The sequence below is a fragment of the Scyliorhinus canicula genome, chromosome 2 (assembly GCF_902713615.1).
Source record: "Scyliorhinus canicula chromosome 2, sScyCan1.1, whole genome shotgun sequence".
NCBI classification, from domain to species: Eukaryota; Metazoa; Chordata; class Chondrichthyes; order Carcharhiniformes; family Scyliorhinidae; genus Scyliorhinus; species Scyliorhinus canicula.
Window position 1 is genome coordinate 259607334 of NC_052147.1, and position 14401 is coordinate 259621734.

The window sequence follows — 14401 nt, forward strand, 5'->3', positions numbered from 1 at the left end:
TAGGGACTTTTACGAGGAACTGTACCGGTCGGAACCTCCGAGGGGGAGAGAGGGGATGGAGAGCTTCATGAACAGGCTATGTTTCCCAAGGGTTCAACGGGGGCTGGTAGAGGGGCTGGGGGCACCGATAGAGTTGGAGGAGCTAGTCAGGGGGATCGGACAAATGCAGTCAGGTAAGGCCCCGGGGCCGGACGGGTTCCCGGCGGAGTTTTACAAAAAGTATGCGGACCTGGTGGGTCCCCTGCTGGTGCGAACCTTCGATGAGGCATGGGGGGGGAGGGCTTTGCCCCCGACGATGTCGCGGGCACTGATCTCTTTGATCCTAAAGCAGGATAAGGACCCTTTGCAGTGTGGATCATACAGGCCTATCTCGCTCCTTAACGTAGACGCTACGTTGCTGGCGAAGATCCTGGCTACCAGGATAGAGGATTGTGTGCCAGAGGTGATTCACGAAGATCAGACAGGATTTGTCAAGGGGCGGCAGCTCAACACGAATGGGCGGAGACTGCTCAATGTTATCATGATGCCGGCAGTGGAGGGGGAGGCGGGGATAGTGGTGGCGCTGGACGCAGAGAAAGCGTTTGATAGAGTTGAGTGGGGGTACCTGTGGGAAGTGCTGGAGAGGTTTGGATTTGGGGAGGGATTCATCAAATGGGTGAGGCTGCTTTACGCGGCGCCGATGGCGAGTGTAGTCACAAATGGAAGGAGATCGGAGTACTTTAGGCTCTATTGTGGGACCAGGCAGGGGTGCCCCCTATCCCCCTGCTCTTTGCACTGGCGATTGAACCGCTGGCTATGGCGTTGAGGGAGTCAGGGAGATGGAGGGGTCTGTTGTGGGGTGGGGAGGAGCACCGGGTATCGCTGTATGCGGACGACCTGCTTTTATATGTAGCGGACCCAGAGGGGGGAATGCCGGGGGTGATGGAGCTGTTAGCGGAATTTGGGGGCTTTTCGGGCTATAAGCTAAATTTAGGAAAGAGCGAGGTATTTGTAGTGCACCCGGGAGATCAAGAGGAGGGAATTGGGAGGCTCCCTTTCAGGAGGGCAGTGAAGAGTTTCAGGTACCTGGGGGTGCAGGTGGCCAGGGGTTGGGGGACTCTCCATAAGCTTAACTTCACCAGACTAGTGGAGCAGATGGAGGAGGAATTTAAAAGGTGGGATATGGTGCCGCTGTCGTTGGCGGGCAGAGTGCAATCCGTCAAAATGACGGTTCTCCTGAGGTTCTTGTTTCTCTTCCACTGTTTGCCCATCTTTATCCCTAGGGCCTTTTTTAAAAGGGTAACCAGCAGCATCATGGGATTTGTTTGGGCGCATGGCACCTCGAGGGTGAAGAGGGTCTTCTTGGAGCAGGGTAGAGATGGGGAGGTTGGCGTTGCGCAATCTCTCGGGGTACTACTGGGCGGCCAACGTGTCGATGGTGCGCAAGTGGGTGATGGAGGGGGAAACGGATGGAGAGAGCGTCCTGTGGGGATACAAGCCTGGGGGCCCTGGTAATGGTGCCGTGGCCGCTCCCTCCCACGAGGTATGCCACGAGTCCGGTGGTGGAGGCTACCCTCAAGATTTGGGGGCAGTGGAGGCGACATAGGGGAGAAGTGGGGGGCTCGATGGAGGCTCCGTTAAGGGGGAACCATAGGTTTGTCCCGGGGAACATGGATGGGGGATTTCAGGGTTGGCACAGAGCGGATATCAGACAGCTGAGGGACCTGTTTATCGACTGGACGTTTGCGAGCCTGGGGGAGTTGGAGGAGAAATTTGGGCTCCCCGGGAAACATGTTTAGGTATCTGCAGGTAAAGGCATTTGCTTGACGGCAGATGGAGGGATTCCCTGCTCTCCCCTTGAAGTGGGTGAGTGACAGGGTGCTTTCGGGGGTCTGGGTTGGGGAGGGGAAGATATCCGATATCTACAAGCTTATGCAGGAGGTGGAAGAGGCGTCAGTAGAGGAGCTGAAAACTAAGTGGGAGGGGGAACTGGGGGAACAGATCGAAGACGGGACATGGGCTGATGCCCTGGAGAGGGTTAATTCTTTCTCCTCGTGTGCACGGCTTAGCCTCATTCAATTCAAGGTGCTGCATAGGGCCCGCATGACTGGTACGAGGATGAGTAGGTTCTTTGGGGGTGAAGATAGGTGTATCAGGTTCTCGGGGAGTCCAGCGAACGATGCCCATATGTTCTGGGCATGCCCGGCACTGGAGGAGTTCTGGAAGGGGGTGGTGAGGACGGTGTCAAGGGTGGTGGGATCCAGGGTCAAGCCAGGATGGGGACTCGCGATCTTTGGGGTTGGGGTAGAGCCGGGAGTGCAGGAGGCAGAGTCCCTGGTAGCCCGGCGAAGGATTTTGCTACAATGGAAGGATGCGAGGCCCCCAAGCGTGGAGACCTGGATCAATGACATGGCAGGTTTTATTAAGCTAGAGAAGGTCAAATTCGCCCTGAGAGGTTCGGTGCAAGGGTTCTTTAAGCGGTGGCAACCTTTCCTCGACTTTCTGGCTCAACGATAGAGTACTGGGACAGTAGCAGCAGCAACCCCGGTGGGGGAGGGGGGGGGGGGGGGGTGGCGGGACGATGACTATGTTTGTTTGTTTGTTTATTTTATTTAAATTTGATTTATTTAATTTTAATTTATGGCTAAGTTCTCTTGTTGGGGTGGCGGGGGGGGGGGGGGTGTGGGGGGGGTGGGGGGGGGGTGGGATACATGTGTTGTTACGGTTTGGGGGGAGTTACGGGTGTTATGGGGCAGTTTGTTGCATATTATTACTTGTTGTTATGTTTTTATACTTTCTGTAAAAAATTCCAATAAAAATTATTTTTTAAATATCCAAATCCAAATATCCAAGTCAGATCCAAACCCCTGTCAGATCACGTTTTTGCCACTTTCCGACTAATACAATGCGTATTTAGCTTTGAGCAATCAAATGGTGATATCTCCACTAGTATAGTCAAACTCAGCCAATAAAATATGGCATGATACACTGCAGTTTACATGCATGAACTATCAATTTTGACTTTCAGTATCATTAAGTTTCAACCTCATGCACAGAGATGATCAACCACTCTCCCTGATAGCACAGCCCAACAAAATAAATATGGTGATCTGATGCATTGGGATTGTCAAAGATATAAATCAAAAAGTTAACTGACCTGACAGTAAATGTTGCATAAGGAGATATATATGTGTCTCAACATCTTTCATTCCTGTTTCAGTCATCTTTCAATATTGGAAATAGACGGAATCTGTCAATATTCATTCCTTTCTTTATAAAGCTGCTTGTGCAAATGGCAAGTTCGGTGTAAAGGTTCAAAACATCACTCAGACATACTGCCTTGCCTGGACACCTGCTGCTCCAGAGGTTCAATGATGTCCTCTTGAATAACCTAACTTCAAAAGCATTGCAATTGATATTGAAACGTGTTTTGCCAACGTTAGGTTGAGACATTAGATCAGAGTAATAGAATATTCCATTTTAACAAGAGAGTGGGGAGCATGAAGACCCAGATTATTTTCCTTCCCTTAAATCAAATGTTATGATTCTTTGCTTTAAAGGATTCATACATGCATTTTGTAGATAGTATACACTGCTTCTACTATGCATCAATTGTGGATAGAGCAAATTCATTCATACACATATACACATTGCTAAGAATTCAGAGAGAGGGAAATATGCAGCAATATTTTGAATAGTTTCAAGATTTTATATATTTGAAACTATGTAGTAAATAGTTAAATTAGTTAGACTAAGTGGTTGTTTCTCATTCATTTCAATGACGAGGACGTAATTGCATGACCTGTGATTTTGCATTAAACTCTTCGGTCTTAGCATTATACAATTAGGCAGAGGTACCAAATCAGGACTAGTCACTCTTCAGTTCAAGAACAATACATCCCTATTCAAGACCATGTCGGTATTGATGGGCCAGACACTCCTTTGTACCCTGCTGAAGAGAGGGCATGGAAAACTCAAGTTTATCTGAAACTAATTTAGCATGAGAATTAGAATTTTAAGAGGGACAAGATTCTCACTCAGTTACTACCACCTGGAATGCACTGCTTGAAAGAGTGGTGGCAGCAAATTCAATAGTAATATTCAAAAGAGAATTGGATAGACCTTTGAAGAGACAGACAAACAAAAAGCAATGGGGAAGTGAGATTAACTGGACAGCTGCAACCAGGAAGTCTCTCAGATGGGCCAAATGGCCTTCTGTGCCCTTTCATTCTATGAGGTAATTCAATGTTGGTTTTGGGGGTAGTTTTACTCCCAGCAGGTTCAGTGAACGATTCGGCTATCACAACACAATTTGTCTTGAGGAAATGTCAGAGGCCTGGAAGTTAACTTCCTTTCTCTCGGTGGAAGCAGCTAATTATTCCTGTTTTTATTGCAAACTTGTTCTATGCAATTTTGCTTTGGCAATTAAAGTTCTCGGAACAAATATATTTTACAGCAACCAGACTGGTGTAAGTAAATAAACAGGTCCTCTGATGGATCTACTCACTTCAGAAAATGTTCCTGTGGAGATAAGTTCAGCGCCAGACTGAAACTCCAATATGATGGCTGCTCCTCAGTTTAATAGGCTGATAGCACTTGCCAGGTTACATCTCACATGAAGAATAAGCACAGGTACTGAAGTGCAGCTGGTGTCTGGAATTTCACAAGCATGAGTCAGCACCATCAAAAGTTAAGAAACAGCGAACTTCCATTTCATGTCTTTGTTTTGTCCTGAAGCATTTTAAAGCCAATAAATTCCTTTTGAAGTGGAGACATTGTTGTTTGGTCAGCAAATAGAGCAGACAATTTGAGCAAAGCCACAGTAAAGCCTTACAAACAGCATGACTTTTTACATTCTTTCACAGGATGTGGGCGCGTTGGCTAGTACGGCATTTATTGCCCTTCCCTAATTGCTCTTGAGATTGAGCTGCCTTCTTGAAGTGCTGCAGTCCATGTGGGGTATTTACACCGACAGTGCTGTTAGGGACGGTGTTCCAGGATTTTTACCCAGTGATGGAACAGTGATATATTTCCAACTCAGGATGGGGAGTGTCTTGGAGGTGAACTTCCAGGTCATGGTGTTCCCATATATTTGCTGCCCTTCTCCTTCTAGTTAGTGGAAGTCCTACGTTTGGAGGTTGCTTTTGAAAGATCCTCAGTGATCTGCTACAATGCATCTTGTAGCTGGTCAACACTGCTGCCGGTGTGCGTCGGATGGAGGGAGTAAATGTTGAAGGTACAACTGTAGTGTGGCTGGTGTGGCAATCAAGCAGACTACTTTGTCCTGTATGATATTTTTTTTTTTTTTTTTGTATAAATTTAGAACATCCAATTCATTTTTTCCAATTAAGGGGCAATTTAATGTGGCCAATCCTCCTAACCTGCACATCTTTGGGTTGTGGGGGTGAAACCCACGCAGACACGGGGAGAATGTGCAAACTCCTCACAGACAGTGACCCAGGGCCGGGATTCGAACCCGGGTCCTCAGCGCCGTAGGCAGCAATGCTAACCACTGTGCCACCGTGCCGCCCTTTGTTGCACGTTTTACGTTGGGTGCAAAACGCGTTTATTGGGGTGTATTAACTTCCAAGTGCTTAACACCACTAGGCTCTGTTCTATGTATTTATTCAGCTTAGGAGTCGCCAGGTGCCGTATAGACACCGTCACGAGTATTCCAAGGTCAAGTTCAAAGTAATAAAGACGATACACCGATTAGTAAGGTCCAAACGATAATATTTATTATACAGTAATAATAAATATTCATGCACACACTAAGAGACTAAGCTATGACTAAACTAAAGTAATCAGAATACTTATCTAACAGGAACAGGCAAGGTCAGGGAGCGAGGCCTTCGTCCTGGTCTTGGGCTGCAACCTTCAGCAAGCGTTCTGGTCACTGGGGGTTCTAGCGGGCTTAGTTCGCGTAGCGAGCGTCGTACTGGCACTTACGGTTCGGCGGCTGGTGCTTGACGGCTGGAGTCAGAGTGGATCTTCAAGTTCTTGGTCAGGGCCGGAGCACGGAATAACAGACCTTGATCGAAGTTAAGCCGGAGCACAAAACAGACCGGACAACACGAGGGTCCCGTCCTTTATAGGGATCCCAATGTCCTTCCCTCTTCTTGGGCGGGCTTTAACCTTTGGTTATCTATTGGGTCAATTCCTCATCGATACTGTTTTAATTCCCCAATGCGAGGGGGTCTCCGTGATGGGGGGGCATTTCTTATGCCCTTTTGTTTGGAGGTTTCTGGTGCCTCGATGTCTGGGCCTTGATTCAAATGTGTCCATTCAGAGTCAAATGTTTCTATTGTGTGGGTGTTCAGGTCTGATTGCCTCATTAGCATGCAAAGCGTTTTGCCATTTGCACCTAGCTAAGGTCTTCTCACCTGAGCCCAAACTGGTTTCTGCTACTTGCAGAATGCAAAATGCTCTCTTTGCAGACTGCCGTTCTGGCTAAACTGCCTGTTTCCCTGCAGTCTTAGCGCTTGGCTTATTTTGTAGCTCAGCGTCCATTTTAGGTGGCTACACCTTCCTGTATGATATTAAGCTTCTTTCGTGGTGTTGGAGCTGCACTCTTTCAGGCAAGTGGAGGATATACCACCACAATCCTGACTTGTGCCTTGTAGACAGTGGACAGGCTTTGGTGAGTCAGGAGGTGAGTTACTCACCATAGAATTTCCCAGCATCTGGCCCACTCTTGTAGCCACAGTATTTATATGGCTATTTCAGTTCAGCACAGTATCCCAGGACAGCATGGTAGCACAGTGGCTAGCACAGTTGCTTCACAGCTCCAGGGTCCCAGGTCCGATTCCTGGCTTGGGTCACTGTCTGTGTGGAGGCTGTGCGTTCTCCCCCTGTCTGCGTGGATTTCCTCTGGGTGCTCCGGTTTCCTCCCACCGTTCAAAGATGTGCAGGTGAGGTGGATTGGCCATGCTCAAATGCCCTTAGTGTCCAAAAAAGGTTAGGTGAGGTTACTGGGTTACGGGGATAAGGTGGCGATGTGGGCTGAAGTAGGGTGCTCTTTCCAAGGGCCGATGTACACTCGATGGGCCGAATGCCTCCTTCTGCATTGTAAATTCTTTGATTCTAGAGTTTCTGGTCAATTGTAACCCCCAAGGATGTTGAGAATGGGGAATTCAGTGATGGTAAAGGCGTTGAATGTCAAAGGGAGATGGTTAGATTCTCTCTTGTTGGAGATGGTCATTGCCTGGCACTTGTGTGGCTCAAATGTTACTTGCAACTTATCAATCTGAGTCTGAATATTGTCTAGGCTTTGTTGCAAATGGACATGGACTGCTTCGGTAGCTGAGGAGTCACGAATGGTGCTGAACGTTGTGCAATGATCAGTGAACATCCCCATTTCTGACCATGTGATGCAGGGAAGGTCATTGATAAAGCGGTTGAAGATGGTTGGGCCACTATCCTGAGAGTTCCTCAGGATTCAACAATTAGGTTAAGCGATAAAATATTGGACAGTAGTATGGGATTCTTTTTCAATGCTGACACACCCTTACCTCGAGCAGCACCTCTGACGGTACAGCATTTCCTCTGCACCACACTGTGAGCCTAGTTAATTAACCATTGTCTACAAAGGATCATGTCCCTCTTTCCAATAGATAATTGGTTACATAGCTTGAGGGGCATCACTCCTCATCGAGGAGGGAGACGAAGCTCGAGGCAGGCTTCCATAAACTATCATAGCCAGTACAGGGATTGAACCCATGCTGCTGGTGGCATTTTTTTAACCACGCTCTAGCCACTGAACCTAACTAACTAACCTAGCTCAAAAAGGCAGCACAGTGGTTAGCAGTGTTGCTTCACAGCATCAGGGTCCCAGTTCGATTCCCGGCTTGGGTCACTGTCTGTGCGGAGTCTGCACATTCTCCCCGTGCCTGCGTGGATTTCCTCCGGGTGCTCCGGTTTCCTCCCACAAGTCCCGAAAGATGTGCTGTTAGGTAAATTGGACATTCTGAATTCTCCCACTGTGTACCCGAACAGGCGCCGGAATGTGGCGACTAGCGGTTTTCACAGTAACTTAATTGCAGTGTTACTGTAAGCCTACTTGTGACACTAATAAAGATTATTATTATAACAGACCTCAGTCCTAGAGTGCTGTTGGACTTCCTGATTAAGAGGTCCCTGACCTATAGACCTGGTCTAACACAGAACTGTTCAGTGCAATGGGTGAGGCAATCTGAAAAATGAAATGAAAATGAAAATCGCTTATTGTCACAAGTAGGCTTCAAATGAAGTTACTGTGAAAAGCCCCTAGTCACCACATTCCGGCGCCCGTTTCGGGAATCGAACCGTGCTGCTGGCCTGCCTTGGTCTGCTTTCAAAGCCAGCGATTTAGCCCTGTGCTAAACAGCCCCTTCAATCTAGCATACAGATCGAAATTGATCTTATTTCCCAAGTTCCCATAGGAGGCTGAAAGCTGACAATGATATTCATCTGTCATACTTTGCTCTGAATTGTCACATTTTAGCTGATGTAATGCTTGTTAATCCCTCCCCAAAGGGGTGGAGAGAGATACCTGATCTGTTTGGAGCCCGGTGTAGAACAGGGAGCCCATTCAGTTTTCAACCTGCCTTTTCAACCACTGTTTTGGATAACATCGTCTAAAGTTTACCATTGACGCGTACTACCCACTGGACAGGTAAAAAAATAAACCTTCTCTTTTCTAAATTAAAGTTCCGTGTAAATTGCAGCCCACTTTCTCTGCTTGCATATGCCATCCCACGGTCTAGTGCTGAACTGTCCTTGATCTCCGCCTTTAGTTTTCTCGATGTGATTTGTAATTGAGTGAAATTCAATTCCGGATTCTTACGGAAAGCAGCAGCTGGAATGTAAACCTGGGCAGTTTTTGAAAGGTGAGTCTTCAGAAGGATTGTGATGAAACAGGGATGGGATGCAGGGATTTTGGACGGAGTTCTGATCGACCCACAGCGGCTGAGGGTGGGCATCAGCCGGGGGTGGGATCAGCCTGGGGGACTCATTGGGATCAGCCACCAGCCGGTTTGACAGCTTTTCCCCCGGGCCACTGCCCACCATTACCAGGACTTTTTTTGTTTGTAAGAAAAGCTCATCTCTCTCTCTCTGGACAGAGCTCCTCTGCAGAAACTTCTACCTCTCACAGTCTATTGTGTAAACGTGTAGATGTAAGGGATTTGAGGTGGGTCGGTAACATTGTGTAAATCTTGTACAAGCAATGCACCAAATACTTGTTAATTGAGTTGGGTATTGGAAATGCACCGATATTCCCACTTTGTATGAAGTTTGTGAGCACAGTTCAGCTCTCAGGCTGATCGCAGGACTTGCATTTATGTAGCACCTGATCGCCTCCCATTGAAACGTGCTGGGAGCATAAATAATAATTATAATAATAATCTTTATTATTGTCACAAGTAGGCTTACATTAACACTGCAATGAAGTTACTCTGAAAATCCCCTAGTTGCCATATTCCGGTGCCCGTTCGGATACACAGAGGGAGAATTCAGAATGTCCAATTCACCTATCGAGCACGTCTTTCGGAACTTGTGGGAGGAAACCGGAGCACCCGGAGGAAGCCCACACAGACACAGGGAGAACATGCAGACACCGCACAGACAGTGACCCAAGCGGGAATCGAACCTGGGACCCTGGCGCTGGGATTGTGTAAGCTAAAGCATCGGGCGTTTTAACATCCAGCAGTTAGAATTGAGATAAATGCTTATTTATTTAATTTATTCTCTATTGTTTGGCTGGATGGAACAATGTTGGCAAGAGGCAGGCGGAGAACTCATCAAATAGTCCCATGGGAGCTGAATAAAATAAAAACAAAATACTGCGGTGCTCGAGATCAGAAATGAAAATAGAAAATCTGGCAATGCTCAGCAGGTCTGGTAGCATCTGTGGAGAGAGAAAGATGATTAAAAGTTCAATCCTAACCATTGGAACATGCGTATGGTGTGTCAGCTTGCACTTCTTATGAGATACCTTCACTGTGATCAGTGTGTACACTTACATGAAAAATGAAACTGAAATGAAAAACGCTTATTGTCACGAGTAGGCTTCAATGAAGTTACTGTGAAAAGCCCCTAGTCACCACATTCCGGCGCCTGTCCCGGGAGGCTGGTACGGGAATCGAACCGTGCTGCTGGCCTGCTTTAAAAGCCAGCGATTTAGCTGAGTGAGCTAAACCCCCATATCTGTAGGCACTGTGGTATTTGTAAAAGATTGGCTTGCAGACCACGTAGGTACAAACAAGCAAGAGCTTTATTGGAAAGGTGTTTACCCACAGGCTGCTCGAATAGTCAGTTAACCCCCCATCAAAAATAAATTGCTGACGATACCACCAATATGCCACGTGATCAAACTTGTAAAGTGACCTTGAATATGAATACACAACAGTAGTTGAAAAGTAGTTTATCTGTAGAATGACAATGACCAGACCAGTATTTATTGTCCATCCCTATTTGCCCATGAGAAGCTGGTGGTGACATGCCTTTTTGAACCGCTGCAGTTGGGAAGGATTTCCAAGGTTTTGACCCAATGACAGTGAAGGAATGGTGATATATTTCTAAGTAAGGATATTGAGTGACTTGGAGGGGAACTTCCAGGTGGTGGTGTTCCCAGGTATCTACTCATCTTGTCCTTCTAAATAGCAACGGTCTTGTGTTTGGAAGGTGCTGCCGAAGGACCCTTGATGAGTTCTAGCAGTGCATCTTGTAGATGATACACACGGTTACCACTATTTGTCGGTGGTGGAGGATTGAACGTTTATGGAATGGGTAGCAATAAAACGGGCTGCTTGTTCCTGGATGGTGTCAAGCTTCTTGTGTGTTGTTGGAGTTGGCCAGCTTGGTCAGTAGAGATGCCAATGAGCCACGCTTGGTGATAGTCATTGAAGTGCCCCATCCACAATACATTCTGTGCCCTTTGCTACCTTCAGTGCTCCTTCCAATTGGTAATCAACATGGCTGAGTACTGATTCATCAGTAGGTGGTAATTAGCAGGAGGTTTCCTTGCTCATATTTGACTTGATACCATAATACCTTCCGGAGTCAATGTTGAGAACCTCCAGGGCAACACTCCTTTACTGTATACCAGTGTAATACCATCTCTGCTGGGTCCGTCCTGATGATGGGACAGGATATGCCTTGGGATGGTGATGGTGTCTGTGACATTGTCCATAAGATATGATTCTGTGAGTATGACTATGTCACCCTGTTGCTTGATTAGTCTGTGGACCGCACTCCCAATTTTGGCACAAGCTCTCAGATATTAGTAAGGAGCACTTTGCAGGTTCAACAGGGCTGGGTATGCCATTGTAGATTCTGGTGCCTACATCAATGCCAGATGGTACCTCCAAGTTTCATTCCTTCTTGACCTTGTAGCAGTTTGATGCAACTGAGTGGCTCGCTAGCCCATTTCTGAGGGCGTTTCAGAGTAAACCCTTGTTATCTGGTCGTACAAATCGGAAATTTTAACAACATAGCTCAGGATTTTCTGAATGTTGAGCAAGTGTGGACATGTAAAATTCTCCCCTCAGGGTTGGCAAACTATTCTTCTGTGGGGGCATCACAGCAAATTCCTAAATCCCTAAATCTTCTAATTTCTGCATGGCTTAGTTTCACATGGGGATGTGAGCAATATCATTAACAGAGCAAATGCATATTAAAAATGCTAAATTAGTCTGTCATCCTGTTGGGACAAAAATAGTTCCTTCCTGACAGTTTAAAAATAGGTATTTTGATATAATTTAAGCCAGAATAGATCTTCGAGCAAGCAGTATTTCTATTAGCAGACAAACCATTTTTAAATCTGGTCATTTTGGAAAAATAAATGTTCAATTCCATTGAATGACAAAGGGTCTCGACCTTTAAGGTAACCTTCCAGAGAAAGAGAATGTTAGAAAAAAGTTTGAAATGGTCATTTCCGTGCACCAATGCACAGGTAGATCACTGCATTCAATTAATGAGTATACGAATAGAAAGTTATTAGTCCCATACAGAACCATTAAATGGAGAGATGAAGTGTTGGTGGATTATTTTCCATAAATTACCATCTCCCGAGTGGTGTCTGTCTGCATAACTGATGAGTACAGCAGTCATGACTGATTAATTTGATGCGATTCACGTCGATGTGATGAATTTATTCTGCAATAGATTGGATGTTTATTTTTTCCTCTGGCTGTTATGGATTATTCATGACCTCAAAAAAACAGAGTGGGCTGTTGCAACCTATTGTTGCTCCAGGGCGGTGTACCATAGAGTGGCAATCTGCAGGCTTTAGCCAAGCATTCACTATGTGGCAGGGACCTAAACTTGCCATTGAGATACACCTATATAGCTATGGCTTCCAATTTGAAAGAGTCCAAAGCCAAGCTAGGTCCAACATACCTGTACCAAGATGTCTTCTTCTTAGGCAGTCCATTGGGATGACTTGCTTCTACCCAGGTGCAACTGGTTCTGAGAAAGCTGGTAAGTCCAATGATCAAGTTGCAGACTCTGCCACCTGTGTGGCAGGTGGTGCTTTCCCACAACCCAGCGAGAAACCAAGCTGTACCAAAAATAGAAGGTAACTGGGGGAGATTTAGGACTTGGGTAGATGAAGTGTTTGGGGTTCTCTCTGATGCCGCTGGACTAGCCAGGAGTGCTTTAGAATAGTCGAGTCCAGAGATAACTTGGTGTCAGGACAAGGCTGTTGAATCTCGCGAAAGATCTCGCGCAAGATTCACGACTCTTGAAAAGTCTTGCCAGATTTAACGGAGTCCTGCGAGATGTCACGATCTGGATCTCGCCCTCACTGGGCATGATCCAGATCAGCATATTTAAATGAGCCAATAGGTTCATTTAAATACGGGTTAACGGGATTCTCCCAGTGCGCGGGACCTAACGGCCGTACTAGGGAGACCTCACCAGAGCACCATTATGTACTGGTTTCCACAAATATGGAACAGTCAAAATGGCACCGGAGGAGGGGGAGGGTTCTACCAGGCCATTAGAGAGCTCCGGATGGATGGGGACAGGGCAGGTTGACACACTGGCATCCTCTCTGTCACCTGAGCACCACTATCAGGATGCCAGGGAACATTGTCAGGCTGGCTGGGGAACTTCCAGGGTGGCAGTGCCAAGATGCCCAGGTGCCAGGTTGGCACTGATGGTATCAGGCCCTTACCAGGTGGAGTGGGGCTGAGGGGGTTTTCCCCGTGAACCTCCCTGAGATTGTGGGGGGGGGTGAAAACCTTGGGGGGGGGGGGGGGCGCGCTGAAAGTGAGGGGAAGGTGTGAATGATTGGGGCGACCTAGGAGGTAAGAAACCTCAGGCCAAAGATATGGCTAGTCCCCTGCATTCTATCCTCTGACTATACAGAATTCTGCTGCCTGTGTCTTAATTCACACCAAATGCTGTTCACCCATCACACCTGTGCTTATTTACCTACACCTACTCTAGCTCCCGGTTAAACAATGCCTCAATTTGAAAATGTTCATCCTTGTGTGTGTAATCTGCTTCTGCCCCACAACCTATAAATATATCTGCACTCTTTTAATTCTGGCCTCTTGAGTTTCCCCGCTTTTACTGGCTCCATCTTTGGTGACCCTGTCTTCAGCTTCCAAGGCCCTAAGCTCAAGAATGCTCTCCCTAATCCTCTCTACCTCACTTTCCTCCTACAAGGTATTCCTTAAAGTCTACCACCTTGACCAAATATCTGCTAGTATCTTAATATCTCCTCATGTGACTTGGTGTCATGTTTTGTTTTATAATTCCTCTATGAGCCACCTTTGGTTGTTTTATTACATTGAAGCTGTGATATAAATGCAAGTTCTTGTAAATATTTGGAACTTTCTGCAAACAAAAATTGTTAGTTTTAAAACTCAGGTAGGTAGAATTTTGTTCCCAACGATATTGAAGGATACGGCAGCTTTGCAAATGTGGAGTTTGGTGGTAGATCAGCTGTAATCTAATTGAATGACAGAACAGGATTGTAGGCTTCAATGGCCTATTCCTGTTTCTGTGTTGTTATGATCCTTGACATTTTTAATTTAAATTTGTTCATGGGGTGTAGCTAAAGCTTCCAGACCATATTTACTTTTTGTGCCCAGAGAAGGTGATGAAGGGCCTTTTCAAACTATTTTGGACGATGGTATGAGGTGGGAAATTTCAGAATTTTCATTCAGTCATAATGAAGGAGCAACATTGTAATGTAAGTGAGGATACTGTGTGATTTGTGATGATGGTGTTCCTATGATGTTGTTGCTTTTGGCTTTTTTGATGGTAGAGACTGTGGGAATGGGAGGTGCTCTCACAGTAATTCTGGCCGGTTGCTGCAGTGCATCCTGCAGATTGTACACACAGCACTCGTGGTGATGGGGGTCAGATACTGAATCCAACGGCAGGATGCCAGTAAGCTGAACTGTTTTGTCTGAATGGTGTTGGGTTTCTT

The 14401-nt window shown here is 46.5% G+C and overlaps 1 protein-coding gene across 2 annotated transcripts in view; it reads left to right on the plus strand.

Annotated features, from left to right (window-relative positions):
- Positions 1 to 8513: 8513 nt before the first annotated feature.
- Positions 8514 to 14401, plus strand: part of lypd6 (LY6/PLAUR domain containing 6) — a 314028-nt gene continuing 308140 nt past the window's right edge. Inside the window, exon 1 of one of the 2 annotated variants that reach the window (XM_038789990.1) lies at positions 8514 to 8632. The gene's annotated coding sequence lies outside the window, so the exon portion shown is untranslated. The remainder of the gene's footprint in view (positions 8633 to 14401) is intronic. The other variant, XM_038789992.1, reaches the window with a different exon arrangement.